The sequence below is a fragment of the Panulirus ornatus genome, chromosome 2, assembly GCF_036320965.1.
Source record: "Panulirus ornatus isolate Po-2019 chromosome 2, ASM3632096v1, whole genome shotgun sequence".
In the NCBI taxonomy this organism is placed as follows: Eukaryota; Metazoa; Arthropoda; class Malacostraca; order Decapoda; family Palinuridae; genus Panulirus; species Panulirus ornatus.
Window position 1 is genome coordinate 90,157,169 of NC_092225.1, and position 5,055 is coordinate 90,162,223.

Consider the following 5,055-nt stretch of genomic DNA (forward strand, 5'->3'; position numbering starts at 1 on the left):
CGGCCTGAACACACGACGCTTGGGACGCCCTTAACACACGACGCTTGGGACGCCCTTAACACACGACGCTTGGGACGCCCTTAACACACGACACTTGGGACGCCCTTAACACACGACACTTGGGACGCCCTGAACACACGACGCTTGGGACGGCCTGAACACACGACGCTTGGGACGCCCTTAACACACGTAACACCGCCACGGTGTTAACGTACTTGTGGGCATACGGTGTTCACGTACATGACGTTGCTACGGGCGAACCGCTTACATACAACGCTGTTCAGGGACGAACCATTATGAAACATCCACACGGTTTAGACCCATTTTTATATTATTAGGTTTTGAATGACTTAACATTCATCAAACTTTATAAATACAATAAATGGTACATTACAGTCTGGTACACACGCTTACGGTGGGCATAATGCGGGTAATATGACATGGAGGAGACATCATATACTGTGGACACCATAGACTGTGTGGACACCACGGGAGGACACACTAGTGGTGTGGACACCATGAGAGGACAAACTGTGTGGACACCATGGGAGGACAAACTGTGTGGACACCATGGGAGGGCAGACACACTGTGTAGACACCATGGAAGGACACACTGGGTGGAAACCATAGGAGGGCACACTGGGTGGAAACCATGGGAGGATAGACTGTGTGGACACCATGGGAGGGCAGACACACTGTGTAGACACCATGGAAGGACAAACTAGGTGGAAACCATAGGAGGGCACACTGTGTGGACACAATAGGAGGATAGACTGTGTGGACACCATGGGAGGAAGGACTGTGTGGACATCATGTGGACATCATGAGAGGTTAAACTGTGCGGACACCATGGGAGGACAAACTGTGTGGACACCATGGGAGGACAAACTGTGTGGACACCATGGGAGGGACAGACTGTGTGGACAACATGGGAGGACAAGGAAGGGCCAGAGGACACACACTCACAAGTGATGGTTGAGGCAGAACGTCCGCTCCAGGGACCGGGCCACACTCCAGTAACAACAAATACCACGCAGGACAAAATACTATGTATACACAGGACGACCCATGACCTGCGATGATCACCATCTCCCAGAGCACGACGGTACGACCCCTTAGCAAACGGTACGCATCTTAAGCACGACGGTACGACCCAGGAGTAAACGGTGCGAATCATGAGCACGACGGTACGACCCCGTAGCAAACGATGCGGATTATGAGCACGACGGTACGACCCCGGAGTAAACGGTACGAATTCTGAGCATGACGGTACGACCCCAGGGCATACGGTAGGGATTCTGAGCACGACGATACGACCTTTGAGCAAACCTTAGAAATCCTGAGCACGAAAGTACGACGTGTTACGTCGACAGTAACAAGACGCCAGACAGAACGACCCTAGGGTATGATGACGGACTCAACTTTGGCACGACCCTGAGGGGGGGTCAAAGGTCGCGCTGCCATACCCCAAAAGGTCGTATCTTCGAGCTCACATAACGCACCGTAATGCTTCAGGGGTTAACATGCAAGTTCTCACCTGAGGTGTAGTTTGATGTACTTTGTAGAATCCTCAGTGTAAGTGTGTGTGTGTGTGTGTGTGTGTGTGTGTGTGTGTGTATATATATATATATATATATATATATATATATAATTTACCAGGAATACTCAACAAACTTATACCTCTGAATGGAGAAAAACTGGAGGAAGTGAAGTGTTTTAGATATCTGGGAGTGGATCTGTCAGCGGATGGAACCATGGAAGCGGAAGTGGATCATAGGGTGGGGGAGGGGGCGAAAATTTTGGGAGCCTTGAAAAATGTGTGGAAGTCGAGAACACTATCTCGGAAAGCAAAAATGGGTATGTTTGAGGGAATAGTGGTTCCAACAATGTTGTATGGTTGCGAGGCGTGGGCTATGGATAGAGATGTGCGCAGGAGGATGGATGTGCTGGAAATGAGATGTTTGAGGACAATGTGTGGTGTGAGGTGGTTTGATCGAGTAAGTAACGTAAGGGTAAGAGAGATGTGTGGAAATAAAAAGAGCGTGGTTGAGAGAGCAGAAGAGGGTGTTTTGAAATGGTTTGGGCACATGGAGAGAATGAGTGAGGAGAGATTGACCAAGAGGATATATGTGTCGGAGGTGGAGGGAACGAGGAGAAGAGGGAGACCAAATTGGAGGTGGAAAGATGGAGTGAAAAAGATTTTGTGTGATCGGGGCCTGAACATGCAGGAGGGTGAAAGGAGGGCAAGAAATAGAGTGAATTGGAGTCATGTGGTATACAGGGGTTGACGTGCTGTCAGTGGATTGAAGCAAGGCATGTGAAGCGTCGGGGTAAACCATGGAAAGCTGTGTAGGTATGTATATTTGCGTGTGTGGACGTGTGTATGTACATGTGTATGGGGGGGGGTTGGGCCATTTCTTTCGTCTGTTTCCTTGCGCTACCTCGCAAACGCGGGAGACAGCGACAAAGTATAAAAAAAAAAAAAAAAAAAAAAAAAAAAAAAAAAAAAAATATATATATATATATATATATATATATATATATATATATATATATAAACACATGTGAGTAATGTGGCAGTTGAGGGAATAATTGGTATACATGGGATGTTCAGTGTTGTAAATGGAAATGGTGAAGAGCTTGTAGATTTATGTGCTGAAAAAGGACTGATGATTGGGAATACCTGGTTTAAAAAGCGAGATATACATAAGTATACGTATGTAAGTAGGAGAGATGGCCAGAGAGCGTTATTGGATTACGTGTTAATTAACAGGCGCGCGAAAGAGAGACTTTTGGATGTTAATGTGCTGAGAGGTGCAACTGGAGGGATTATCTTGTGGAGGCTAAGGTGAAGATTTGTATGGGTTTTCAGAAAAGAAGAGTGAATGTTGGGGTGAAGAGGGTGGTGAGAGTAAGTGAGCTTGGGAAGGAGATTTGTGTGAGGAAGTACCAGGAGAGACTGAGTAAAGAATGGAAAAAGGTGAGAACAATGGAAGTAAGGGGAGTGGGGGAGGAATGGGATGTATTTAGGGAATCAGTGATGGATTGCGCAAAAGATGCTTGTGGCATGAGAAGAGTGGGAGGTGGGTTGATTAGAAAGGGTAGTGAGTGGTGGGATGAAGAAGTAAGATTATTAGTGAAAGAGAAGAGAGAGGCATTTGGACGATTTTTGCAGGGAAAAAATGCAATTGAGTGGGAGATGTATAAATGAAAGAGACAGGGGGTCAAGAGAAAGGTGCAAGAGGTGAAAAAGAGGGCAAATGAGAGTTGGGGTGAGAGAGTATCATTAAATTTTAGGGAGAATAAAAAGATGTTCTGGAAGGAGGTAAATAAAGTGCGTAAGACAAGGGAGCAAATGGGAACTTCAGTGAAGGGCGCAAATGGGGAGGTGATAACAAGTAGTGGTGATGTGAGAAGGAGATGGAGTGAGTATTCTGAAGGTCTGTTGAATGTGTTTGATGATAGAGTGGCAGATATAGGGTGTTTTGGTCGAGGTGGTGTGCAAAGTGAGAGGATTAGGGAAAATGATTTGGTAAACAGAGAAGAGGTAGTAAAAGCTTCGCGGAAGATGAAAGCCGGCAAGGCAGCAGGTTTGGATGGTACTGCAGTGGAATTTATTAAAAAAGGGGGTGACTGTATCGTTGACTGGTTGGTAAGGTTATTTAATGTATGTATGACTCATGGTGAGGTGCCTGAGGATTGGCGGAATGCGTGCATAGTGCCACTGTACAAAGGCAAAGGGGATAAGAGTGAGTGCTCAAATTACAGAGGTATAAGTTTGTTGAGTATTCCTGGTAAATTATATGGGAGGGTATTGATTGAGAGGGTGAAGGCATGTACAGAGGATCAGATTGGGGAAGAGCAGTGTGGTTTCAGAAGTGGTAGAGGATGTGTGGATCAGGTGTTTGCTTTGAAGAATGTATGTGAGAAATACTTAGAAAAGCCAATGGATTTGTATGTAGCATTTATGGATCTGGAGAAGGCATATGATAGAGTTGATAGAGATGCTCTGTGGAAGGTATTAAGAATATATGGTGTGGGAGGCAAGTTGTTAGAAGCAGTGAAAAGTTTTTATCGAGGATGTAAGGCATGTGTACGTGTAGGAAGAGAGGAAAGTGATTGGTTCTCAGTGAATGTAGGTTTGCGGCAGGGGTGTGTGATGTCTCCATGGTTGTTTAATTTGTTTATGGATGGGGTTGTTAGGGAGGTGAATGCAAGAGTTTTGGAAAGAGGGGCAAGTATGAAGTCTGTTGGGGATGAGAGAGCTTGGGAAGTGAGTCAGTTGTTGTTCGCTGATGATACAGCGCTGGTGGCTGATTCATGTGAGAAACTGCAGAAGCTGGTGACTGAGTTTGGTAAAGTGTGTGAAAGAAGAAAGTTAAGAGTAAATGTGAATAAGAGCAATGTTATTAGGTACAGTAGGGTTGAGGGTCAAGTCAATTGGGAGGTGAGTTTGAATGGAGAAAAACTGGAGGAAGTAAAGTGTTTTAGATATCTGGGAGTGGATCTGGCAGCGGATGGAACCATGGAAGCGGAAGTGGATCATAGGATGGGGGAGGGGGCGAAAATTCTGGGAGCCTTGAAGAATGTGTGGAAGTCGAGAACATTATCTCGGAAAGCAAAAATGGGTATGTTTGAAGGAATAGTGGTTCCAACAATGTTGTATGGTTGCGAGGCGTGGGCTATGGATAGAGTGGTGCGCAGGAGGATGGATGTGCTGGAAATGAGATGTTTGAGGACAATGTGTGGTGTGAGGTGGTTTGATAGAGTAAGTAACGTAAGGGTAAGAGAGATGTGTGGAAATAAAAAGAGCGTGGTTGAGAGAGCAGAAGAGGGTGTTTTGAAATGGTTTGGGCACATGGAGAGAATGAGTGAGGAAAGATTGACCAAGAGGATATATGTGTCGGAGGTGGAGGGAACGAGGAGAAGAGGGAGACCAAATTGGAGGTGGAAAGATGGAGTGAAAAAGATTTTGTGTGATCGGGGCCTGAACATGCAGGAGGGTGAAAGGAGGGCAAGGAATAGAGTGAATTGGAGCGATGTGGTATACCGGGG